The sequence below is a fragment of the Stenella coeruleoalba genome (genome assembly GCF_951394435.1).
Source record: "Stenella coeruleoalba genome assembly, chromosome: 2".
NCBI lineage: Eukaryota > Metazoa > Chordata > Mammalia > Artiodactyla > Delphinidae > Stenella > Stenella coeruleoalba.
In genome coordinates, this window is record NC_137147.1 from 42,583,730 (window position 1) to 42,611,603 (window position 27,874).

Below are 27,874 nucleotides of genomic sequence, written 5' to 3' on the forward strand. Positions count from 1 at the left end.
TCTCTGTATAGTATCCTGTCATCTGCAAACAGTGACAGCTTTACTTCTTCTTTTCCGATTTGGATTCCTTTTATTTCCTTTTCTTCTCTGATTGCTGTGGCTAAAACTTCCAAAACTATGTTGAATAAGAGTGGTGGGAGTGGCAATCTTGTCTTGTTCCTGATCTTAGTGGAAATACTTTCAGTTGTTCACCATTGAGGATGACGTTGCCTGTGGGTTTGTCATATATGGCCTTTATTATGTTGAGGAAAGTTCCCTTTATGCCTACTTTCTGGAGGGTTTTTATCATAAATGGGTGTTGAATTTTGTAGAAAGCTTTCTCTGCATCTTTTGAGATGATCATATGGTTTTTCTCCTTCAATTTGTTAATATGGTTTATCACATTGATTGTTTTGCGTATATTGAAGAATCCTTGCATTCCTGGAATAAACCCCACTTGATCATGGTGTATGACCCTTTTAATGTGCTGTTGGATTCTGTTTGCTAGTATTTTGTTGAGGATTTTTGCATGTATGTTCATCAGTGATATTGGCCTGTAGTTTTCTTTGTGACATCCTTGTCTGGTTTTGGTATCAAGGTGATGGTGGCCTCGTAGAGTGAGTTTGGGAGTGTTCCTCCCTCTGCTATATTTTGGAAGAGTTTGAGAAGGATAGGTGTTAGCTCTTCTCTAAATGTTTGATAGAATTCGCCTGTGAAGCCATGTGGTCCTGGGCTTTTGTTTGTTGGACGATTTTTAATCACAGTTTCAACTTCAGTGCTTGTGATTGATCTGTTCATATTTTCTATTTCTTCCTGATTCAGTCTTGGCAGGTTGTGCCTTTCTAAGAATTTGTCCATTTCTTCCAGGTTGTCCATTTTATTGGCATAGAGTTGCTTATAGTAATCTCTCATGCTCTTTTGTATTTCTGCAGTGTCAGTTACTTCTCCTTTTTCATTTCTATTGATTTGAATCTTCTCCCTTTTTTTCTTGATGAGTCTGGCTAATGGTTTATCAATTTTGTTTATCTTCTCAGAGAACCAGCTTTTAGTTTTATTGATCTTTGCTATTGTTTCCTTCATTTCTTTTTCATTTATTTCTGATCTGATTTTTATGATTTCTTTCCTTCTGCTAACTTTGGGGTTTTTTTGTTCTTCTTTCTCTAATTGCTTTAGGTGCAAGGTTAGGTTGTTTATTCTAGATGTTTCCTGTTTCTTAAGGTAGGATTATATTGCTATAAACTTCCCTCTTAGAACTGGTTTTGCTCCATCCCATAGATTTTGGGTCATCGTGTCTCCATTGTCATTTGTTTCTAGGTATTTTTTGATTTCCTCTTTGATCTCTTCAGTGATCACTTCGTTATTAAGTAGTGTATTGTTTAGCCTCCATGTGTTTGTATTTTTTACAGATCTTTTCCTGTAATTGATATCTAGTCTCATAGCATTGTGGTCGGAAAAGATACTTGAAACAATTTCAATTTTCTTAAATTTACCAAGGCCTTACTTGTGACCCAAGATATGATCTATCCTGGAGAATGTTCCATGAGCACTTGAGAAGAAAGTGTATTCTGTTGTTTTTGGATGGAACGTCCTATAAATATCAATTAAGTCCATCTTGTTTAATGTATCATTTAAAGCTTGTGTTTCCTTATTTATTTTCATTTTGGATGATCTGTCCATTGGTGAAAGTGGGGTGTTAACATCCCCTACTATGATTGTGTTACTGTCGATTTCCCCTTTTATGGCTGTTAGTATTTGCCTTATGTATTGAGGTGCTCCTACGTTGGGTACATAAATATTTACAATTGTTATATCTTCTTGGATCAATCCCTTGATCATTATGTATTGTCCTTCTTTGTCTCTTGTAATAGTTTTTATTTTAAAGTCTTTTTTGTCTGATATGAGAATTGCTACTCCAGCTTTCTTTTGGTTTCCATTTGCATGAAATATCTTTTTCCATCCCCTTACTTTCAGTCTGTATGTGTCTCTAGGTTTGAAGTGGGTCTCTTGTAGACAGCAAATATACGGGTCTTGTTTTTGCATCCGTTCAGCCAATCTGTGTATTTTGGTTGGAGCATTTAGTCCATTTACATTTAAGGTAATTATCGATATGTATGTTCCTATTCCCATTTTCATAATTGTTTTGGGTTCATTGTTGTGGGTCTTTTCCTTATCTTGTGTTTCTTGCCTAGAGAAGTTCCTTTAGCAGTTGTTGTAAAGCTGGTTTGGTGGTGCTGAATTCTCTTAGCTTTTGCTTGTCTGTAAAGGTTTTAATTTCTCCATCAAATCTGAATGAGATCCTTGCTTGGTAGAGTAATCTTGGTTGCAGGTTTTTCTCCTTCACCACTTTAAATATGTCCTGCCAGTCCCTTCTGGTTTGCAGAGTTTCTGCTGAAATTTCAGCTGTTAACCTTATGGGGATTCCCTTGTGAGTTATTTGTTGTTTTTCCCTTGCTGCTTTTAATATATTTTCTTTGTATTTAATTTTTGACAGTTTGATTAATATGTGTCTTGGTGTATTTCTCCTTGGATTTATCCTGTATGGGACTCTCTGTTCTTCCTGGACTTGGTTAACTATTTCCTTTCCCATATTAGGGAAGTTTTCAACTATAATCTCTTCAAATATTTTCTCAGTCCGTTTCTTTTTCTCTTCTTCTTCTAGAACCCCTATAATTTGAATGTTGGTGCATTTAATGTTGTCCCAGAGGTCTCTGAGATTGTCTTCAGTTCTTTTCATTCTTTTTTCTTTATTCTGCTCTGCAGTAGTTATTTCCACTATTTTATCTTCCAGGTCACTTATCCGTTCTTCTGCCTCAGTTATTCTGCTATTGATCCCTTCTAGAGTATTTTTAATTTCATTTATTGTGTTGTTCATCATTGTTTGTTTCATCTTTAGCTCTTCTAGGTCCTTGTTAAATGTTTCTTGCATTTTGTCTATTCTATTTCCAAGATTTTGGATCATCTTTACTATCATTATTCTGAATTCTTTTTCAGGTAGACTGCCTATTTCCTCTTCATTTATTAGGTCTGGTGGGTTTTTGCCTTGCTCCTTCATCTGCTGTGTGTTTCTCTGTCTTCTCATTTTGCTTATCTTACTGTGTTTGGGGTCTCCTTTTTGCAGGCTGCAGGTTCGTAGTTCCCGTTGTTTTTGGTGTCTGCCCCCAGTGGCTAAGGTTGTTTCAGTGGGTTGTGTAGGCTTCCTGGTGTAGGGGACTAGTGCCTGTGTTCTGGTGGATGAGGCTGGATCTTGTCTTTCTGGTGTGGTGGGCAGGACCATGTCTGGTGGTGTGTTTTGGGGTGTCTGTGGACTTATTATGATTTTAGGCAGCCTCTCTGCTAATGTGTGGGGTTGTGTTCCTGTCTTGCTAGTTGTTTGGCATAAGATGTCCAGCACTGTAGCTTGCTGGTCGTTGAGTGAAGCTGGGTGTTGGTGTTGAGATGGAGATCTCTGGGAGATTTTCACCGTTTGATATTATGTGGAGCTGGGAGGTCTCTTGTGGAGCAGTGCCCTGAAGTTGGCTCTCCCACCTGAGAGGCACAGCACTGACTCCTGGCAGCAGCACCAAGAGCCTTTCATCCACACAGCTCAGAGTAAAAGGCAGAAAAAGTAGAATAAAGAATTAGTAGAAGTAGAAAGAAAGAAAGAAAGGAGGGAGGGAGGGACGGAGTGAGGGAGGGAGGAAGGAATGAAGGAAGGAGGGAAGGAAGGAAAAAAGAAAGAAAGAAAGGAGATAAAGTAAAATAAAGTAAGATAAAATATAATAAAGTTATTAAAATAAAAAATAATTATTAAGGAAAAAAAATAAACCAACAAACAAAAAACGGACGGATAGAACCGTAGCACAAATGGTGGAAGCAAAGCTATACAGACAAAATCTCACACAGAGGCATACACATGCACACTCACGAAAACAGGAAAAGGGGAAAAAATCATAAATCTTGCTCTCAAAGTCCACCTCCTCAATTTGGGATGATTCGTTGTCTATTCATGTATTCCACAGATGCAGGGTACATCAAGTTGATTGTGGAGCTTTAATCCGCTGTTTCTGAGGCTGCTGGGAGAGATTTCCCTTTCTCTTCTTTGTTCTCACAGCTCCCAGGGCTCAGCTTTGGATTTGGCCCCGCCTCTGCGTGTAGGTCGCTGGAGTGCGTCTGTTCTTTGCTCAGACAGCATGGGGTTAAAGGAGCCGCTGACTCGGGGGCTCTGGCTCACTCAGGCCAGGGGGAGGGAGGGGCTTGGAGTGCGGGGCGGGCCTGCGGCGGCAGCGGCCTGCGTGACGTTACACCAGCCTGAGGCGCGCCGTGCGTTCTCCCGGGGGAGTTGTCCCTGGATCCCGGGACCCTGGCAGTGGCGGGCTGCACAGGCTCCCCGAAAGGGGTGTGTGGATAGTGACCTGTGCTCGCACACAGGCTTCTTGGTGGCGGCAGCAGCAGCCTTAGCGTCTCATGCCTGTCTCTGGGGTCCGCGCTTTTGGCTGCGGCTCGCGCCCGTCTCTGGAGCTCCTTTAAGCAGCGCTCTTAATCCCCTCTCCTCGTGCACCAGGAAACAAAGAGGTAAGAAAAAGTCTCTTGCCTCTTCAGCAGGTCCAGACTTTTCCCCGGACTCCCTCCCGCCTAGCCCTTCAGGCTGTGTTCACGCCGCCAACCCCAGGCCTCTCCCTGGAATGCGACTTCTGAAGCCCGAGCCTCAGCTCCCAGCCCCGCCCGCCCCGGCGGGTGAGCAGACAAGCCTCTCGGGCTCGTGAGTGCCGGTTGGCCCTGATCCTCTGTGCGGGAATCTCTCCGCTTTGCCCTCCGCACCCCTGTTTCTGCGCTCTTCTCCGTGGCTCCGAAGCTTTCCCCCTCCGCCACCCGCAGTCTCCGCCCGTGAAGGGGCTTCCTAGTTTGTGGTAATCTTTCCTCCTTCACAGCTCCCTCCCACTGGTGCAGGTCCTGTCCCTATTCTTTTGTCTCTGTTTTTTCTTTTGCCCTACCCAGGTACGTGGGGGTTTTCTTGCGTTTTGGGAGGTCTGAGGTCTTCTGCCAGCATTCAGTAGGTGTTCTGTAGGAGTTGTTCCACGTGTAGATGTATTTCTGGTGTATCTGTGGGGAGAAAGGTGATCTCCGCGTCTTACTCTTCTGCCATCGTCCCGGAAGCTCTACTCAAGGTTTTTTGATTCAGTTTGTGTTCATTGTTTCTCATATTTGAGCATTCTTAAGTATTCCTGGATAGACATCGGCAGAATGATAGGGGGGAAGAAAAGACAGAGAGACTTGGAGTAATTAAGGAATGTTTGGGGTCAAACATTTTTCAGAAGGTGGGTCTCCTGAAAAGGGGAGGGAACCAAAGGGGACGTAAGAAATGTCTTTCTGGACATGATGGCCGGATGCAGAGTCCTTTGTCTGGTGGCATCTCAGTGAGCCCCAAGGTTGTTGGTGCTTCTTGGGGTAGTGTTATTACGGCTGACCAGGATCAGCTATGCCCGCAACGGATATCAAGGGGGTCTTCGGGCACTGGTCACAAAAAGGAATGAAGTATATGTTACAATGTGGGTGAACCTTGAAAACATTATGCTCAGTGAAAGGAGCCAGTCAAAATGTATATATGGTTCTATTTATATGAAATGTCTAAAATAGGCAAACTCATGGAGACAGCAAGTAGATTAGTGGTTTTCAGGACCTGTAGGTAGAGGGGAGTAGGAAGTGACTAATAGGTATGGGGTTTCTTTCTGGGGTGATGAAAATGTTCCAGAACTAGATAAAGGTGATGGTTTCTTACTTTTGAATAAAAACCACTGAATTCTACACTTTAAAAGGATGTTTTGTGGTATGTGTCCAGCACCAGGGTCCTCTGAGCAGACACCATTGCCCAAACCGCCAGCTTCTGCAGAGCAAAAAGAGGACCTGGTAAAAATAGCTAACACATAACTCTTTACCATGTGCTGCCTATTAACTTGCAGTTGTGAAAGAATTTCAGTCTAAAATAGAACCGGGGATATCAAGTGGAGAATCTCACGCATGTGCCCTTGGGAATATAACATTTAAGGACTAAGTGACTGATTTCCCATAAATGCCTGAGTTACAGAAAACTGATAGTGTCAGAATTTTCTTGGATGATGGGGGAGGGGTTGATCAGAAGTTGTCTCATATCAACCTTGGGGAGTTTTACCAGATGCCTGAACAGGAAGTAACCCAGATTGGGCTGGTCTCACAATGTGGGCTGAATTGAGTTTTGTGTGACTGGATCGATTTTGTCTGTGTGGGAAGTTTTCAAGGCTGGTCTGCTTTGTTTTTGATTTTAACTGACTCTAACTGAACTCTTCCCTCTTCACATCCCCTGCCCATCAATACAACTTGCCCCAAACCCTCAACGGACTTGCTTGCAGCTTGCCACTGTTTGCTTGTCCCAAGTTGCAATTCCTCTGCTATTCCTGAATAAACTTATCTTTTTGAGCTTGCCTCAGTTTACCTCTTTATTTGGGTCAACACAGTTAATATATATAATCTCATGAGGTAACTACAGTTGACCTTTGAACAATGCGAGGGTTAGAGGTGCTGATCCCCCCACCTGCCACAGCTGCAAGTCTGTGTATAACTTAGAGTATGAGGGTAATTTACAGCTCTTTGTGTTCGGGGTTCCTCCATATCTGTGGTTCTGTACCTGCAGGTTCATACACCTGCGGATCATGCTGTACCATAGTACATATTTAGTGAAAAAAATCCGAGCATAAGTGGACCTGTGCAGTTGGAACCATGTTGTTTAAGGGTCAGCTGTGTTGTTATTACTACTATTTCACAGATGAGGAAACTGAGGAACAAAAAAGTTAAATAACTCATCCCAGGCAGACTGGCTCCAGAGCCCTGGCCATACTCTCCTGTCTCTGGGTAGTGCCTGAAGGACTCCTGGTCAGATCCGGCTTTTCCCAGCTGCTCTCAGCAGGAGTCCCTGAGGTCCTCTTCCAAGATGGAGCCTCAGCCCAGCTCATTTTCTAAGCCTGGCATGACCAGGAATGTCCATAGCCTCCGTCTAATAGCCTGGAATAGTCTTATTAATGTTAGTAACAATAGCAGTCGTAAGTAACATTTATGGAGCACCTTGTATGTACCAGGCACTTTATAAGCTCTTAATAACAAATCCTCATCACAGATGTACCAGGCAGGTATTAGCAACCCCACTTTCAGATAAGGAAAATGAAGCTTAAGGAAGGTAAGTTACCTGTCCAAGGTCATAGGACTGGTGGGTGGTAAGGGCTGACTCAAGTCAGTGTTTTAAATCTTCACACAGTGTACCTCATGGCTTTCTACCACAAATGTGATCACATCTGTCATGGCTGGGGGGGCCTTGGGTGAAAAGGTCACCTGACAGGGCCATATATTTTGTAGTCAGACAGAGCTCATATTAAATTCTGACTCTATCGGTAGTTGTGTGATTTGAGAGCGTTACTTGACCTCTTGGAACCTCAGTTTCCTCTTCTGTAACCTGGGTCTAATTCTGCCTTCCTCACGCTGGGTGATTTTGAGATCTAAAGAGATAATACTGGATTTCCTAAACTTCATGCCTTTATGATTTTTGCTAGTTAAGATTTGCCATAGGTTGACCTAAAGAAAAATAAATATTTTAAAAAGGAAACTATATTACCACCATGAATGAAAAGCCATAAATATACTCTAACTAAAAATTCATGATTCTTAAAGTAAAACAGTTTTTTTCTGTATCTTTAAAATGACCCAGGGTTACAACCAGCAGCACATATGCCATAGAAAATACTAAAATATTGTTTATAAAGTGCATAGGTCAGAGCTCAGCACAGAGTAGGTGGTCATTAAATGTTAGCTATTCTCCTCCTGCCCATCTCCTTTCTTCTCATCCTTTTTTTGGATTGGGTTGGTTTTGTTTTTCTTTTGAGTTGTATGAGCTGTTTGTATATTTTGGATATTAGTCTCTTGTCGGTTGCATCGTTTGCAAATATTTTCTCCCATTTCGTAAGTTGTCTCTTTGTTTTGTTTATGGCTTCCTTTGCTGTGCAAAAGCTTATAAATTTGATTAGGTCCCATTTGTTTATTTTTGCTTTTATTTCTTTCACCTTGGGAGACTGATCTAAGAAAATATTGCTACAATTTACATCAGAGAGTGTTTTGCCTATGTTCTTTTCGAGAAGTTTTATGGTGTCATGTCATACATTTAAATCTTTAAGCCATTTTGAGTTTATTTTTGTGTATGGTGTGAGGGAGTGTTCGAAATTCATTGAAGCATATGGTATCTGTTTTTCTCTTTCTGACTTACTTCACTCTGTATGACAGACTCTAGGTCCATCCACCTCACTACAAATATCTCAATTTCGTTTCTTTTTATGGCTTAGTGATATTCCATTGTATATATGTGCCACATCTTCTTTATCCATTCATCCGATGATGGACACCTAGGTTGCTTCCATGTCCTGGCTATTGTAAATAGAGCTACAATGAACATTTTGGTACATGACTCTTTTTGAATTATGGTTTTCTCAGGGTATATGCCCAGTAGTGGGATTGCTGGGTCGTATGGTAGTTCTATTTTTAGTTTTTTAAGGAACCTCCATACTGTTCTCCATAGTGGCTGTATCAATTTACATTCCCACCAACAGTGCAAGAGTGTTCCCTTTTCTCCACACCCTCTCCAGCATTTATTGTTTCTAGATTTTTTGATGATGGCCATTCTGACGGGTGTGAGATGATATCTCGTAGTTTTGATTTGCATTTCTCTAATGATTAGTGATACTGAGCATTCTTTCATGTGTTGTTGGCAATCTGTATATCTTCTTTGGAGAAATGTCTATTTAGGTCTTCTGCCCATTTTTGGATTGGGTTGTTTGTTTTTTTTGATATTGAGCTGCATGAGCTGCTTGTAAATTTTGGAGATTAATCCTTTGTCAGTTGCTTCATTTGGAAATATTTTCTCCCATTCTGAGGGTTGTCTTTTGGTCTTGTTTATGGTTTCCTTTGCTGTGCAAAAGCTTTTAAGTTTCATTAGGTCCCATTTGTTTTTTTTTGTTTTTATTTCCATTTCTCTAGGAGGTGGGTCAAAAAGGATCTTGCTGTGATTTATGTCATAGAGAGTTCTGCCTATGTTTTCCTCTAAGAGGTTGATCTCAGCTGGCAATGAGCACTGCGGGAGGCTCAAAATTTTCGCTGTTCTGTGCATGTCCATGAATGACCGTGAAAGCGTTGTGAATTTTGGTTTGAGGGTTACAAATAAATTTTAGTGAGTCAGTAAATTTGCACATACAGAATCTATGAGTAATGAAGATCAATTGTATATCACTGTGGTTTTAATATATGCCTTTGCCAAATTTGGAGATTTTTTAGACATTACTACTTCAAATATTTTTCTGCATCAGTGCCTTCTCTCCTTCAGGAAGTACGATAGGCATACTGGACCATTTGATAGCATTCCACAGGTCCATGAGGCTTTGTTAATGTTTTCTTTTCTTTTCTTTTCTTTTTTCCTCAAATTTTTCTTCTCTGTTCTCCCAATAAGATAATTTCAATCGATCCATTTTTAAGTTTACTGACTTTTTCCTCTGTCATTTCCTCTGTCACTTAAAAATACACCCAGTGCATTTTTTTTTCTTCTGATAGCATATTTTTGGTTTGCAATTCTCCATTAAGAAATCATTTCCATATCTCTGCTGAGAAATCTATCTTCACATTCAGTTCAAGCGTGTTTACCTCTACCTCATGGAGAAGAGTTATAATAGTTGCTCAGGATGACATCTGCTGATTATCTTTTCCTTGGAGAATTGTTCATATTTCCTTTGCTCTTTTTATTGGGAGTAATGTCAGTTTAGTTTTCAAAACCTTAACTCTGCTGTTTGAGTCTGCCTCTTGCTTGGGCCACTCAGGGGTTAGTCTGGGACTTGGGTGGTGGTTTATGTCGTCGTTTAGTTCTTAGAGTCTGTACTCTGCTTCTTTATGAGTGTCCCTCACACATGCTGCATGGTGGGGAGCCAGTGCTTTGTGCTGGTCTATAAACAAAAGCAGGGCATCCCGTTCTTCAGTTCTCTCCTCTCTGGCTTCTGACATCTCTTTTCCCAATTCCTATGGCCAGAGGATGGGGTTCTCTCAGAGTCTGAGTCTCCCATGCTGTTATGCACTTCTGTATGACGTGGCCCGCCTTTGCAGGTGATGTGCGGAAGTAAAAGAGAGAAAAAATAGCAAGGAGAATCCCACTCACACTCCTTGCACACAGATGCCCTGTTTGCTGATTTTACTCTCCACAGAGTCAGGTTTTCCTTAGAGATTTTAGGCGCTGCACTGAGGCCACCACCATCCCTGCAGCAGGCTGGTCTTGGCAGGGTTGGAAGAGAAAAAATAAGTTCAAGAGATAGGGATTCCCCTCACATTCTGTAGCTCTCACAGGACCCATTTCTCTATCCTCTGACCAGGAAAATGGGTTCCTCTCAGGAGTTTTGCTGTCTGCGCCTACTCCTCGATTCCCCAATTCAGCCTGACTTCAGGTCAAAACCAGGAGATAAAGGAGAAGAAAACCCCCCAAAACTAAGAAACTCACCACTATACTGATCATTCTTTAAATTTTGACTTCCCTCCCCAATATGCCTGTTCTGGTTTACTTTCCAGAGTTCCCAGGTAATAGTTTCCTGTATTCATCCAGTGTTGAGTTGTAATCAGTGAGAGAGGTAGGATGTAGCAGGGCTATTCCATTGCAGCCATCCATGAGTGTTTGACTGAAGGATGCTGTCAGTAACATTTTAACATTACAGTGTTGAATAATAACAAAATAGAAGCCATTGTCACAAAGTCACAAAACATTCATAGAGCATAGGACCATAACAGGTTGAAATGATTTAAAAGTTATAAAGGAGTGTAAATCAGTATAACTTTTGTATGGGGTTGTTCAGCAATATGTATAATGAGCATCTAAACCTAAATATATTTTGGCCAAGCAGTTCTGTTTCTAGGGGCTTAACCTAATGTAACAAGTTCCCAAAGGTGTGTGTATTTATAAGGATGCTTATACAGTATCGTCCATAACAGTAAAAAAAAAAAAAAAAATTGGCAAAAATTTAAATGGGAAATAACAGGGAAATGCTTAAACAAATTATGGGATAACTATAAAATGGAAGGTTATATGGTAATTAAGAATTTTGGGGCTTCCCTGGTGGCACAGTGGTTAAGAATCCACCTGCCTAATGCAGGGGACACGGGTTCAAGCCCTAGTCTGGGAATATCCCACATGCTGTGGAGCAACTAAGCCAGTGTGCCACAACTACTGAAGCCCGTGTGCCTAGAGCCTGTGCTCTGCCACAAGAGAAGCCACCGCAATGAGAAGCCCACGCACCACAACAAAGAGTAGCCCCTGCTCACCACAGCTAGAGAAAGCCCGTGTGCAGCAACGAAGACCCAATGCAGCCAAAAATAAATAAATAATTTTGATGGAGTGATGTTGATGTATACGTTGATATGGGAGATGTTTTGTTAAAAAACAGCCTATTTTATCAATATCCCATATGGATATATATATATATATATAAACATAGCCTGTTTTTTTTAACAAAACATTTCTCATACCAATATATACATTGCTCCATTGAACAAAGCCTCACAGACCTGTGGGATGATATCAAACTATCCAAAAGCGTGTGTTTCTCTATGACATAAATCACAGCAAGATCCTTTTTGACCCACCTCCTAGAGAAATGGAAATAAAAAATAAACAAATGGGACCTAATGAAACTTCAAAGCTTTTGCACAGCAAAGGAAACCATAAACAAGACCAAAAGACAACCCTCAGAATGGGAGAAAATATTTCCAAATGAAGCAACTGACAAAGGATTAATCTCCAAAATTTACAAGCAGCTCATGCAGCCCAATATCAAAAAAACAACCCAATCCAAAAACGGGCAGAAGGTCTAAATAAACATTTCTCCAAAGAAGATATACAGATTGCCAACAAACACATGAAAGAATGCTCAACATCATTAATCATTAGAGAAATGCAGATCAAAACTACAATGTATCACCTCACACCAGTCAGAATGGCCATCATCAAAAAATCTAGAAACAATAAATGCTGGAGAGGGTATGGAGAAAAGGGAACCCTCTTGCACTGTTGGTGGGAATGTAAATTGATACAGCCACTATGGAGAACAGTATGGAGGTTCCTTAAAAAACTAAAAATAGAACTACCATACGACCCAGCAATCCCACTACTGGTCATATACCCTGAGAAAGCCATAATTCAAAAAGAGTCATGTACCACAATGTTCATTGCAGCTCTATTTACAATAGCCAGGACATGGATGCAACCTAAGTGTCCATCAACAGATGAATGGATAAAGAAGATGTGGCACATATATACAATGGAATATACTCAACCATAAAAAGAAATGAAATTGAGTTATTTGTAGTGAGGTGGATGGACCTAGAGTCTGTCATACAGTGCAGTAAGTCAGAAAGAGAGAAACAAATACCATATGCTAACACATATACATGGAATCTTAAAAAAAAAAAAAAATGGTTCTGAAGAACCTAGGGGCAGGACAGGAATAAAGATGTAAACATAGAGAATGGACTTGAGGATACGGGGAGGGGGAAGGGTAAGCTGGGACGAAGTGAGAGAGTGGCATGGGCATATATACACTACCTAATGTAAAATAGATAGCTAGTGGAAGCAGTCGCATAGCACAGGGAGATCAGCTCCGTGCTTGGTGACCGTCTAGAGGGGTGGGATTGGGAGGGTGGGAGGGAGATGCAAGAGGGAGGAGATATGGGTATATATGTATATGTATAGCTGATTCACTTTGTGATAAAGCAGAAACTAACACACCATTGTAAAGCAATTATACTCCAATAAAGATGTTTAAAAAAAAGAGCTTGTGTTTGATGTGATACCATCTCTCTTTCTCTCTCTCTATCCTTTATATATCTGTATCTATATATAAATATACAAATGCCTGGAAAATTTAACAGTCTCAGTGAATGAGATTTAAGATTAGAGATTTTTTCTTTTTTATTCTTTCCTTGTATCTTTCAATTTTCTGTGCGCAACATAAATGAAGTGTTATAGCAGGGTCTGTACTCAAATATCCATGGGCTTCTGTACATTTTCCTGCCTCCCTTGTATGTTTGGGGGTCTGGTTATTAGGTTCTGGCCAATGGAATATTGTTGGAAATGATTCAAGCTGCTCTGAGGCCTGGTCCTTAAATATATGCATGTGGTGAGCTTGAAGGTCACAGATTCCAGATGTAGTAGCTACAGGATGGAGAGCAGGTGGGCTCTGCATCATACCATCCTATGTGAGAGAAATAAGCCTTTGTAATTCAGAGCTGCTGTGGTACCCAGCGTTCATTACTCCAATATATTCAGCAGTGTAACGAGGAATGACTAAATACCATATTGCAGCGAGGAATTACTAGAACACATACAAAAAGAGCTTTGGAATATGGTGAGACTTTGACATATATGCACTAATGTATAAATTGGATAACTAATAAGAACCTGCTGTATAAAAAAATAAATCAAATAAAATTTAAAAAAAAGAGACTTTGAAGTAAAACTCATTTGTCTTGGATGTTAATGGGCAGAAATACTTTGGAAAAGTTTTAAAGATTAGGATAAATCGACTTTCTGTTCCTTTAATTTAGAAGATGCCAGTTTGTTAATTCAGAGAGAGAAATGTAGTGGTCAAATGTAGTCCAATATTCTTTTTGGCTGCTTAGTAGATTCTAAACCTTGAGGAAAGCCAGAAAGGAAGCCAAATTACTAGCGACAGCCTTGTTGGTGAGGCTGCAATTGGGGCAGGAAAACTTGGCTATAATGGCAGGTTGGCATCATGGTTATGTCCACAGCCTGGGGGTTGAGGTCCAGTCGGCCATTTATCAGCTCTGAACATCTGGACAATGCACTTCATTTATCTGAACCCCAGTTTTCTCACCTACTAAAGGGACCGTGATGACAACAGCTGCCTCTTAATCGTCCTTTTGTATCACAGTGGGAATTCACAATTCATTCAATCAAAGCAGAAATAGTAGCTTTATGGTCTCTGGACTGTTCTCTCTGGAAATTCATGAACTCATGACCTATTTGTAGATGCATGGCTTTCAGCAAGTGGCCACCTTAGCTGGGTGGTGTGTTGTAAAAGCCTCAAAAAGCACAGTTTTGGAGAGTAAATAATGAATGTGAGATGAGAAGGTAGGCAGCCCTGATTAAGAAGAGAGGAGTGAGGGAAATGCAAGCAGTGGGGATGGGGGAAAGTTTGGATACTTTTTATTAGGAAACAAGAAATACGTAAAAGTTTGTCAAGAATAGGAGAGCTTGATAGGACTATTCAGGAAGAAAAGCTATATTTTCAACGTGGGAGAAATTGCTGGGTTAACTCATATGTATGCATGTGAAAGGACACTGATAAGAGGCTTTGTTTGTGGTTATGGATATCTGGGAATATTTGTGTTCACGTTTTCTTGGTAGAAATCGAATACTTGCATCAGTAGAGGTAGAAGAACATTGAGCATTGGTAGCCTGGTACTTGGTGACACAGGGATGACTCTGGAGGAACAAAAACAGTGTTGACTTTGCAGCCACCACAAGAGTGAGACAGAAACTGGTGCGGAGCTTGGGGGATGTCTGTGCAGAGGACAATGTACCTTGAGCTCATCTGGGGAGGGGAGTGAGCTGTGCATCAGAGGAAATGTGCTGAGTCATGTGCTGGAGCCATCGTGAGTGTGGTAGCTGCCTGTTGACTTGCCCATCGGTGTGTCCAGGAGAGTAGAAAGAAACCAGGTGTTTATGAACCTATCGTCAGTTCCCCCTCAGAAGGGAAGTAAGGCCCAGAGGGAAGGAAGAAGGGAGTTGCTGCCAAGGACTCCATGACAGGAAGAACCACTGGGGATATTCACGTCCCCAATATCCTTCAGCAAATCTGGCACGTTTCCAAGATTTAAGAATCAAAACCAGCATTGGTAGTTAATGTTAGGGAAGAAGCTCATCTGGGTCTGTCTATGGTCCATACAGACACTGGGGCTGGGACACCCAACCCTGGGATGTGCAGAGGCAGTGGGGAAAGAAGAGGAGCCGGGGAAGTGGCAGGATGGGGAAGAATCCTGCTGCATCATGGCAAACTACAGTAACCCAGGGCAGCGTGAGCGGGACAGAGAGGAAGCTCACTGGAACGGGCACTGCTGTTTGCCAGGCTGAAGCACCATGCGGTGAAGCTATTAGCTACAACAGAGAAAGAAAGAAATACAGGAGCTGGAAAAATCATAGATATCACAGCACGTGACATCAGGTCTCTCCTTTTGGAAAGGGTACAAACTCGTGCATGGGAGGACTGGACTTAATGAAAGGAGATTGGAGAATAGCGGGAAATTAAAAATCACATCAGGAATAGGGTGAGAATCCCACTGCTCTTTGCCGAAGTCTTAAGTAAATAGCAGCTGTATAGACGACAGTTAGGTAACTTGAAAATGACACTCAGTTCCCGTACGTGGTGTCTTTAATATTGTCAGTGGTATGCAAAAACTGTTGGCGGCTGCAGCAGGAACTGAGGGCATGGTAATTCTTTCTGCAAGGCAAAAAGAAGCAATATAGACGAGAGTGCCTCAGCGTATTAAAAAAAAAAATTATCATATGAGATATAACCTCTATTCTCAAGATGTTTATAGGCCGTGTATTCTCGCTCTGGGTTACATTTTAATGGTCTTAAGCTCACATGAGCATTTTTAAACAAATCGAGGTGAAATTCACCTAATGTAAAATTAACCATTTTATTTATTTATTTTTTTAAACATCTTTATTGGAGTATAATTGCTTTACAATGGTGTGTTAGTTTCTGCTTTATAACAAAGTGAATCAGTTATACATATACATATGTCGCCATATCTCTTCCCTCTCGCATCTCCCTCCCTCCCACTCTCCCTATCCCACCCCTCTAGGTGGTCACAAAGCACCGAGCTGATCTCCCTGTGCTATGTGGCTGCTTCCCACTAGCTATCTACCTTATGTTTGGTAGTGTATATATGTCCATGCCACTCTCTCACTTTGTCCCAGCTTACCCTTCCCCCTCCCCATATCCTCAAGTCCATTCTCTAGTAGGTCTGTGTCTTTATTCCCGTCTTGCCCCTAGGTTCTTCATGACCATTTTTTTTTTTTTTTTAGATTTCATATATATATGTGTTAGCATACGGTATTTGTTTTTCTCTTTCTGACTTACTTCACTCTGTATGACAGACTCTAGGTCCATCCACCTCACTACAAATAACTCAAAAATTAACCATTTTAAAGTGAACAATCCAGTGGTGTTTAGTACATACACAGTATTGTGTAACCATTACCTCTATCAAGTTCTAAAACACTTCTGTCGCTCCAAAGTAAAACCTCATGTCATTAAGCAGTTACTCCTTACTCTGCTTTTCCCCCAGACTCCCCTCTGCAGTCTGTCTCTATTTACCTATTCTGAATATTTCATACCAATGAAATCATACAATATGTGAGTTTTGTGTCTGGCTTCTTTGACTTAGCGTAATGTTTCCAAGGTTCATCCACATTGTTGTAGCCTGTATCAGTGCTTCACGTTTTTTTTTTTTAACAGCTGAACAGTATTGTATTGTATGGATATAACACAATTTGTTTATCCATTTGTTGGTGGACATTTGGGTGTTTCCACCTTTCAGCTATTGTAAATATTGTTTCTTTGAATATTTGTGTACAAGTACTAGTTTGAGTACCTAGTTTCAATTCTTTTGGTTATATATTTAGGAGTGGAATTGCTGAGTCATATTGTAATTCTATGTTTAAATTTTTGAAGAGCCGCCAAACTGTTTTTGCACAGCAGCTGCAACATTTTAGATTCCTAGCAGCAATGTACAAGGGTTCCAATCTCTACATCCTCGCCACCACTTGTTATCCTTGTTATTTTCCACATTTTTGATGAGAATCATCTTAGTAGGTATGAGGTGGTATCTCACTGTGGTTTTGATTTGCATTTTCCTAATGAATAATCAAGCTCAGCATCTTTTCATGTGATATTATGTATTTTGACAAGGTAACCAAAGCTACTTATGAATAATGATGCCAGGTCATCTGAAAGACATTACCAGCTTGTCCCTGGAATGGAGTGGGACCTGAGATCACAGAACAAAGGACTAGTCAATTTTGAGAGGAGGAGAAAGAAAAGAAAGATAAGGGCAGGCTTGGGTGCAGTTTGAGTTTGGGGAAGGGGAGCAGTTGTGTAAGAGAATTTGGGAGAGGAGACACCTAGGCAATCATGGGATGGACTGAGGGCCTTGTGTATTGGTGAGGTTGGAAAGATGGCAAAATGAGCTTGCATGATCCCAGAGAGATAAGTGTGGTGGTAGGACCAGCCTCCCTATTTCACAATTTCTCTAGGAGTGACTACTCTGCTGATGAATAAATGACCTGCACCGCTCAGGGAGAGGTAGCAGAACTATGGACTGGTCATCAGAAAACCTCTATGCCTGGGAGCATGTGCGAAAGCAGCCTTTATCTGAGATAAGAAAGATGAGAGAGCTTTGAGAAAATCAAGACTGTGGGGTGGTGCAAGCCTCGTCTTTAAAACCACAATTGTGGGGTAAGTAGAATGAACCAATCTTTTAAGGATTGTTTTTAAAGGTAGAATTCTTGGCTATCGCTTTGGAATATGTAACATTTTTTCATATTTATCTGCCATCTCACACTTAGCAAAAAACCCATTTCATCAAGAAAATTGCTTTGGAGCCAATTTCCGGAAATAGGATTTAAACTCCCTTCAGGGTTACTTCCACTCAGTGGATGATAATCTTGAGCCTTGACCTGGGAAGGTCAGCTTCATCTTTACTCAATTCACACCCCTTCTGGTCTCTACGTAAAATGAAAGCTGTGCTGAGTGTTGTAGAATGTTGGCCATCATGGCTTCCATGGTCAGAATGAGCATCCTCTGTGGCTACTTTTCATCCCCATCCTTTGCTGAAACTGCTCTCTCAAAAGGGAATGATAGCTTCTTAACTGGCAGATCCAGTGGCCTTTTCTTAGTTCTTACTTAACCTGTTTAACCTGGTTACCGTTTATTGATCACTTTCTATATGGCAGACACGTTGCTAAGTACTTTATATATTTGTAGTGTGGTTGTAAACTTAACTCACTGTATAACTTGGTTGTTTAGAGAAAAATGTAATATCTTTATTTTATCTCTAAGAAGTTTGGCCTTCTTTTCAAGACCCTACTCAAATGATTTAACTGTCCAAATCAATCTCAGACTTCGTCCAATTAAATAGTTCCCTTAAGTAGCATGGAGTCCTTGTTGGATTAAAATGCTCAGCTTCTCAGAGAACCTCTCTCCCTCTGCTGCTCCTTTTCTAGGGATATGCAGGGAGGGGCAGCTTTCCGTAACCCCAGGGCAACGTGGAAGAACCAGGGTCCTTACAGGGGATGTCCTTTTCTCTTCTGGCCTCCTGGCCAATGTCCCTTGTCCACCTGTTTGATCTGGTGACATAGGTGGCTAAAGTCCGTGGCTGTTCTCTCTTGCCCTGGGCAGCCTGTGGTCCTTTTCCCTGGCTGACTTAGTCTGCCTCCAGTCTAGCTGATTGAGAAACTCCTTTGAGATCTGCTGTAACCCCCATTTGGTCCCAGCTCAGGAGGTCGGCTTTGGAGTCTTTCACCACTGTCATGGAGATCCTCCCTGGATAGCTTCCAAGGCAGAATCTCAGCTGTCGTAGAAACCTACCAAAGCAACATGGAATTCCAGAGCAGCTTGGGAAAGCTAAATCTTTCCCTCAGTACTACCCTCATTCATTGGATGCACCTCTCCCTCTCTGGGGTAAAGCCCGGAGAGAGGAGTCCTGAAGCATGCATCTCCCCACTTTGCTCTGCTACTCCCCTCCAGCTTCCTCTTCCCACAATCCTCAGGTCCTGGAATGAAGTTGGCTGTCTCCTCTTCCTCTTTAATCTGGACGCCATTTACATAAAACTAGGGTCTAGTCCTGAACCTGCATACACATCTACGGTCTTATTGCAGAATCCTAGTTTTGAAGAACAGAAGTTGAATATTATCTCAGTCTTACTTTTGCATCCCTTCTGTCGCAAACCTTCACCTGCAACAAATCCCCATCAGTCGAATGCCTCGGGCACCCTGCAGTCTTGCTGCTAAAGTGTGATCTATGCAGCAGCAGCATCTCTAGCCGAGTTTGTCAGGAGTGTGTAACGTAGACTCTACCCAGTTCCACTGAACCAGAATCTGCACTTTAACAAAATCTTCAGGTGGTAAGTGTGAACATCAAAATTTGAGAAGCAGTGGATTAGGACAAAGGCTATGTCATCAAAGGCAAAAGAGAAAATCACCTTAATAAATTTGAAACATTTTTCCAGCTGCATATGTATCGTTTGATTTCATTTAGTCACATCTCATCTCATCAGTCATCTTATGTAACCACAACAGTCCCGTGAGGCGGACATATTTTTCTCCGTTTTACAGCACAGCAAACAGGCTCTGGAAAGTTAAGTGAGGTGCTGGTGATCTCACAGTAAGTGGACCAGGGAGCCGACTCTGAGCCTCGTCTGTCTGACTCTGCAGATCGTGTTCTCAAGCAGACCACAGCATCCCACTGGACTGTTCACCACACTCCTCTTAACATTTTTTCCCCTCTTTGTCACTAAACATGACCTCCTATTGTACCCTTTTGTTTTCCCCTCTGTCAGCTTGAGAGTTCCTGGCTGCCTGTCTTTGGCATCTGGGTTTTCTTAGTATTGAACTGTTTGGCTGCTGGATTTCTGCCCCTGCCTGTTCTACAGTGTTCTAGGCTGTATCTCTCATCTGTAAATATTCATGTCTCCTCAGGCTCATGTCTTTTTGTACCATGCAAGATTGAATATTGTACCATCTTCTGTATTCTTGCTCTGCGGTGGCAAGGAGAGTATCAGCACGAAAGATGTGTCTTTCTTTACCTGGCCTCCAAGGTGGGTCTTATTGGGAAGTGGAGAGAGAGGGGAGAGAGCATTACAGATGAGAATTTAATGGGAAAAGATTCCGAAGGAAGAATGTGCATGTGATGTTGGGGAGACGATAATTTATTGCTCTCTGCCTAGCTAGGATCTGACGTGATGATGCATTTCTCTGATTTCTGACTCAGATGCACTTCTTTACCCTTTATCACCTGTCTGGTTGTTGACCCTCCCTCCTGCCCAGACCTTCAGCTTCAGTATATTCCTGGTTCTCAGAGTCCCAGCTTCCCATCTCCGAATTCCTTCATTTACCATCATCACCAAACTCCCAGAGGAAGAGCCAGATCTTTCATTCTTTGTGATATCTCCTTTTTTTCTTGTCCCTTTCTTTTAATTCTGCCGTCACTACTATCATTTGGGCTCGTATATTTGGTTATTTATGATAAACTAGTAAGTGACCTTTCTGTCTTCTGTCTTTTCAAATCTAAACTGGACTACACATTCTGAATTTCCTGGACCTTGTTCAGGGCAGCTGCATTTCAAAAGTGGGTAAAATATATATTCATTTCCTACTTTAGAGGTGTCAATTTTGCACTACTAAATATAAGGGTAGAGCTCAATTCTTTAATGTTATACACTTAAGGTCTTCCCAAATCCAGCATCACTGTGTCATGTCTTATCATATCTCAATATGGGCTCTCCGTTTAAGATAGGATGGCTTGAACAGTGTTCCTTCAACATTTCAAGTATGTGCCTGCATATGGACCCCCTTTTCTCCATTGAAATTTCCTCCTGGAATGGCCCTCCACTTACCCAAATCACGCCCATCTTTTTAAGGCTCAACAGAAGACGTATTTCTTCCATGGATCTCCCCATAGTCATTCCACAGCAGAGATCCAGAAGATTGCTCAATATTAAGAGTCTAGTGCAGGGCTTCCCTGGTGGCGCAGTGGTTAAGAATCCACCTGCCAATTCAGGGGACACGGGTTCAAGCCCTGGTCGGGGAAGATCCCACATGCCACGGAGCAACTAAGCCCGTGAGCCGCAACTACTGAGCCTGCGTGCCACAGCTACTGAAGCCTGCGCGCCTAGAGCCCGTGCTCCGCAACAGAGAAGCCACCACAATGAAAAGCCCACACACCGCAACGAAGAGTAGCCCCGGCTTGCCGCAACTAGAGAAAGCCCACGCGCAGCAACAAAGACCCAACGCAGCCAAAAATAAATGAATAAATAATCTAATTAATTTAAAAAAATTATTAAAAAAAGAGTCTAGTGCAGAGTTTATTGACACGTCGGGAAAGATAATTCTTGTTGTAGGGGACTGTCCTGTGCATTGTAGGATGCTTCGCAGCAGCCCTGGCCTCTATTCCAGATGCCAGGAGCACACCCTCCCCTATTTCTAAAAACCAAAAAATATCCCAGACATTGCCAAATGTCCCCTGGGGAAGGAGAGACTCAAAATCCCCCCCTAGCTGAGAGACACTGGTCTAATGTAATGAAAGAAGATCTGAACCAACGGAGCTGTCAGTTTTTGCAGAAGGGTTAGAGATGGGAGCTATTTTCTGGGTCATAAAAGTCACATCGCAGGATGTTTTCCAACTGATTTAGAATATTAACTTGGAGGACACCATTATAAATATGCCTATATTCTATAAGAGCTTTAAACTCTGTCTCTGTAGCCTCATCCCCGTTGTCTGGCTGTAACAGCCTTTATAAAGAAAAATACATCTGATCCATGCCTACTTCTAGCTGGTAGTTTCATTGTCATGTTCTTTAAGTTTAAAAATGGTCCTTTGAAATTGAGGTCTGCATTCAGCATGTCTGTAATTCAGAGATACAGTAAAGAACAAAATTGAAACTTAATATACAAATCTTTGCAGAGATGCTTTCATAGTTCTCCACATTTTTTCCAAGTACACATACTGCTGATTTAATTCAAACTTATTTCTAAATCAGTTTTTGATATTAAGAATTGGCTTTAATATCATTACTTTCAAAATCAAAATCCTAATTTTAGATTGGATTTTTTTTCTTCGTGAAACTAGCGCAAAGCATTTGGAATACAGGAATGAATTAGTAATTATTATGATTGTACAGAAATTTGTTCAGTTGGTTTAAATCCCTGGAAGAAACAGTATATATGGACATGGTAAAGTATTAGTAATAACAATAAATAGGACACCACCTGAACTGTAAGGATATGAACCCTAGAACTGATTGGATAGGTACACCACTCTACGAATACCCATTCTTAGTCTTTGTTATCTAGACTCTAAGAAAGGTAAAACTAGTAGGGGCCATTTTGTGAATGAGAAAAGTGGGGTCTGGAAGATTTGATAACTTGTTATCTTTTACCTAATCCTGAAGTAGAACCCAGTTTAATGGCTTGGGGGTGAAATGAGCTTCTTCCTACAGTCTCTCCAAGACCCCTCAGTGTATGTACTGGGTGCTTTGACCACTCTTTTAAGTCACCAAAACCCCCTTCAACGAGGACAGACAATGCCGCTCTTTTATATCTAGTACTTTCAATTGAACAAATGGATAGCTCGTTGAGCTGTAGAAATAATTTTAAAGAACTTACTGTTAGGGAAAATCCTGTTCCCTAGTTCTCATGTTTCTATTCATTCATTCTTCAGTGGGTATTTACTGAGATCTATGGACTTGGGACTCAGCAGTGAACAAAATAGAGAAATCCTTGGGGAGATTACATTCTATTTCAAGAAGGAACATCTGACTCCAAGAAGGAAAATAATGGAAAGGTAAGTTCTAACCTTCTCTCTATCACCCTCACTCACTCCTCCCCAATCCTATATGGTTTTGAGACTGGGAAGTGGGTGTGAATCGTGGGCCAAGTCTCCCTTTTCTCTTTCGGAAGCACGTCTTGCCGCTCCTTCCTGTAGACTGCTCCCCTTGGGGCACTGTGTCTCTATGGTTAGGGGTTGGTAATTCAATGCTCAGGGAAAAGGATTCAAAGCCCAGTTGTGACTCCAGACCCCAGTTCTCTTCTCCGTATCAGTAATCAAGCTGGTGAGTAATCAGACTGACAAGTTGATCCTCCATTATTTTTCTGTCTCTTTCTTAGTTGGTTCAGAAGTCAGAGAAGAAAAAGAGGTGATTAATTATCAGCCTCAGACTTTCTGCACTCAACTCTCAGTCACAAATTGATCAAGTAAGAGCAACAGCTCTGCTATTGGTTACCCATGAGGGAGCTTTTAGGGAGGACCTGGCCCCATTAGGGGACAACAAACATTTTACTGCTGTGTTCAAGCAGGTGACAGGTGCTTAGAATGCCTCATCCTATGGGGTCCTTCTGACCAGGAGTTCTTACTATGTACTTACTGTAACAGAGTCAGCCAGAATGACTAAGTTCAAATCCAAAGAGCCAGTAATCCCTCTATGCTGGGAGAATGAACTGTGGGACATAACACGTGTACTGCTTGCTCTTTTATGCAATGTACATCTTCGTGTTCTGAAGGCAACATCTGTTAGACTTGCTGATTTTACAGATGAGGAAGCTGAACCCAGAGAGATGAATGTTTCAAAGTTTCCTAACCACTGTCCACCCTCCCCATCACCCTTCCCCCTGCAACTTGGTTAACAGGGATCAGAGGGTGAACTAGAACCTGTCTCATGTTCTTTCCACAGCATCACAAACTGTTCTAAGAATAAACAAGGTTGGAACAGTGCTTGGAGATTATTTTGGTATTATAAAAAAGCAATTAAAAAAATAACTTTCTCCACTTACAAAAGTAATACACTTCACTTTGAAAAGTTTAGAAAACATAGACAAGATGAAAGGAGGAAGTAAAAATAACCCATAATCTCTCTGCTCACTCCACTATAAATATTTGAATATATATTCTTCTAGTTTTTAATGTATGTTGAAACAAACACATAAAATACATTAAGATAAAGTTGTACTGTATATACTGTTTTGGAGGGCACTGTTTTGTCACCTAATAATATATTTTGGAAATCTTTGCATGTCATTAAATAGTATTTTCATGGCATCACTTCTGTGGTTTCTTTTGTATTTTATTGTGTGGGTATGATTAATCTCCCAGCATTGAATGTTCAGGCTCTTTCCAATGATTAGCTGTAATAAACAACAGTGTGACAAATATCTTTGTAGTTAAGTCTGTAGACATTTGCCTTTACTATACACCTGAGAAAACTGGGGCCAAGGAGGCATAGCGGCCTCACTTGCCTGAGTTCACATGGCTACTAAAGCCAAGTTTATGGACTCCAGATCCTGTGCTTATTTCACTCTATCACAGTTTCCCTCTGACTTCCAGGACAGAGTCCAAGGGTTAGTGCCTCCTCTGGGTCCCAGGCTGTTGTGTAGCGTGTCAGAGTATGTCAGCCTGGTTCATTCATTTATTCAACAAATATTTGTTGAGCATCCTCTGTGTTCCAGGCACTGGTTCTACCCCTGGGGGTGGGCAGTGAACAAGACAGATGGATCTTTGTTCTCATGGAGACCGTTTTCTAGCTGGGAAGACAGACAGTAAGTAAACATGTTTATAAACAAGAGAATCTCAGATAGTGCTAAGGGCTCTTAAGAAAATAAAGCCAGGCTGTGTATTTGAGAATGGTGGGGTTGGAGGGTGAGTGGATGCCGTCGGCGCATTTGCTGGGTCTGTGTGCCCATGCCCTGCTTCTGAGCATTTGCCTTCACACAGCCCGCACCCGAGACTCTCTTCAAAGGTCTGCCTTTGAGTTTCTGGAGTCACTTCGTAGGCAGGCGCAAGAGCTAGGAGTGCTGGGCGTTTCTGTTCACAGGACTCTTCTCCAGCCAGCTTTACCCAATGACTGACCGGTGCAGGGGTGTGCAAGCCCAGCTCCCTTGCAATGAGTCCAGGCAAACTCTCAGGCCTAATGGACACCAGAGCTCCTGTGGGATCAGGCTGAGGCCGGGACTCTGCCTCAATTCACACCCTCGGCTGGCTTGTTCTGATGTCTCATCCTGTGTCCCTGCCCCTCCCTCACTGGTTTCCCCAGGCGGTGCATCCCTAACAAATCACCTGTATGTGAACCCGCGTCTCAGGGTTTGCTTCTGGGCTACTTAACCCAAGAAGTGGGGATTGTTTGTTTAGATGGGTGAGCAAGGAAGGCCTCCCTGAGGAGATGCCGTCTGAGCCGAGATCCAAGTAACCAGAGAAGCCGGTCATGAGACCAGCTGGGGGCAGAGCGTTCCAAAGGCCATGAGGTGGGAATGAGCTTTGGGTGTCTGAGGAACAGAAAGGAGGCCAGTGAGACTTCAGAGTGAGTGAGGGAGAGAATGGCAGGGGAAATATCCCCCCTGTCGCCTCAGGGTCTAGAGGCCAGCCTGCCACTGATACAATCTTCCTCAGGCCCCCGTGGCAGAGGCAGGAGTTAGGGGAGTTGTAGCAACATGTTCTTCCCCAGCACTCCACAACAATCTATGGAGGGAGGGCTGAAACTGGGAAAAACCCACCTGAAAGATATTGACCCCAAGAGAAAATTGAGACCAGCTTGTGTTTTTCTGCTGCGGTGCTTGAACAGCATTTTCATTGCTTAAGAGTTGCTCGCAGTGATCAAACACATCCAACAACTAACTAGAGGGCAACAGAGATCCCGGGAGGATCCGGCTCGGTTTCTGTGCAGACGTGGTGATTTAAGCAAAGAAAAGCGTCACTGCAGTGTCTGGTAAGAGACGATATGATAATAATTTCCATGTCTCGGGAATCTTCTCATTTCTAGTGTAACTGTGTGCCAAGATTCTTCATGAAGTGTATGAGTGTGACCCTGGCCGGGCAGTGAAAGCAGATGGAGGACGGATGTCCCCGTTAGGAAAATCTTGCCCAGGTGAATGTTTGCATTCTGGCAGATGGACCGGCCTGTGAAGTTGGGGGTCAAGACTACTGTGTGTCTCGGGTGGGAAAAAGAAAAGGCCTTCTTAAGGGAAAAGCAGGAAGGAAGGACGGTTTTTTTTTATAGGCTTGAGCCTCACTGAAAATTGGTTAATAAGGGCACCCTAAAGCCTCAAAGCGTGGAGCCTGGCTCACTTGGGACTTGGCCATGAAGGCTCCCACCCATTAAATTCATCTTCTTTGTTGATTTTTTTGTCAGAATGAATCAGTGACCCTCATAATTCATGCAAGTGGACTTTGCTTTAAATTTATAGAAATAAAAAAATAATATAGATGAAGAGTGAGGGTAAACCCCTAGTGACTGGGGCAAAATATCATGTTCTTTAAACAGACCTATTCTGCTCAAATTGTTAAGGTGTTTTAATTATCTTTTCATGCCAAGACTCTATTTCTTGCTTCAGGTGCACTCAAGGAGAGATAATTGCTGCAATTTCTTCCTGATTCATGTTGTGCTTTGTCCTTAATGCAATTTTAAAAGGAAGGTTTTAGCAGCATTTGTGTAAAAAAATTCAAATATGTGTGCTTAAAAATATGGATGTAGATTGATTATCTAGGTCTAAAATCCCCTAAGTTTTTTTTCCCATTTGGTTTTATTTCATTTTGTCAATATCTGTGTTAAGCAATCTGCATTGATTTCAATGAAGAGATGCTCTCCAGCTACCTTTTCAAATAAATGGCATTGTGCCAGAGAAGAAAGGAATCTTCTGTCAAACCCTTCTTGGCTGACTTAGCCACTCAACCGACTGGCATCAGTGTTGTTCTCTTATTTTTAGTAAGAGAAGACGCAGCATACAAGAGGGAAAGGTATCTCACTGATTAAACAAGGAGACCAAGTAACTAGCTTTATTCTCCTCACAGCTTAGGGGCTCTGTGCTGTAGGGAACCTAACAATCTGTGGGGTCTTTGAATGAGATACCAAACTTACTGCACGAAACTCCAAAAGTAATAGGAAAGAACTTTGCTTCATTGACCTTCTGAGGTCGATACCAGCAGGGAAATGGGGGAATGTCATTTTCCCATGGTAGAGAGGATGAAATCTGTATTGCCTCAGAAACGCAGAGCTTCTGTTTAATCTACATCCATGATTTCTATTCAGCTGTGAGTGTGACACATTTTATTATATGCTGTCCATAATTGTAGCCAGAGAAAAGTCAAGCTGCATGTGTATCTTGAGGGGAGAAGTAGGCAGGAAGGGAGAGAGAAATGAAGGCTAGTCTTGGGAACTGCCCGGCAGAAGACCTACCCCAGATGGGTTCAAGCCCATCATGTCACCATTCTTTAGATTTACCAGTGAATTTTATTCTTCTTCCTTTATGTACCTTATTTTTTTCTCTCTTACCCATGTAAGAGGAGAGAAAGAGGACAGAATATGGGGGTTGGGGCCAGCAGAGGTAGTTCTCAATCATATATTTCATGGTACAGACTGCTGCTACATACTCTTCGGTCGTCACCATTTGGGGCAGGTAAATAAGTTGATGAAATACTAACCTTGGTAAGAAACCTTAGCACCCCTTTGCATCAAGGAATTCTAAACCTTCAGTCCCTTGATCATTCTTTTTTATTATTATAAAATAAATTCATGCTAATTGTAAGAGATCAAATAGACAGACCGACATAAAAAAGAAACCCTTCACCATCTCCCACCCTCAATTCTCATTTCTTCAAAGTATTCATTGCAAAGTTTCTTTCTTCAATTTTCTACATACATCGGCAATGAACACCTTCAACTTTTTTAAAAAATTAATTTTTATTGGAGTATAGGTTGCTTTATAATGTTGTGTTAGTTCTTTCTGCTGTACAGGAAAGTGAATTAGCTCTATGTATACGTATATCCCCTCTTTTTTGGATTTCCTTCCCATTTAGGTCACCACAGAGCGTTGGTCTACATACATATTTTTAAGCACACATATTTGAATTTTTTTACACAAATGGGATTATACTTTACACGCTATTAGGTGACTTGATTTTTTCCCCAATCATAGTTTTGACGTCTTTCCGTATTCATGTATATAAATATATATGCAGGATGACTGTATGCTTTATCCAGAGACACTTGTTGAGTGACTGGGAGTGCTATTGTTAATCCAATGGGACA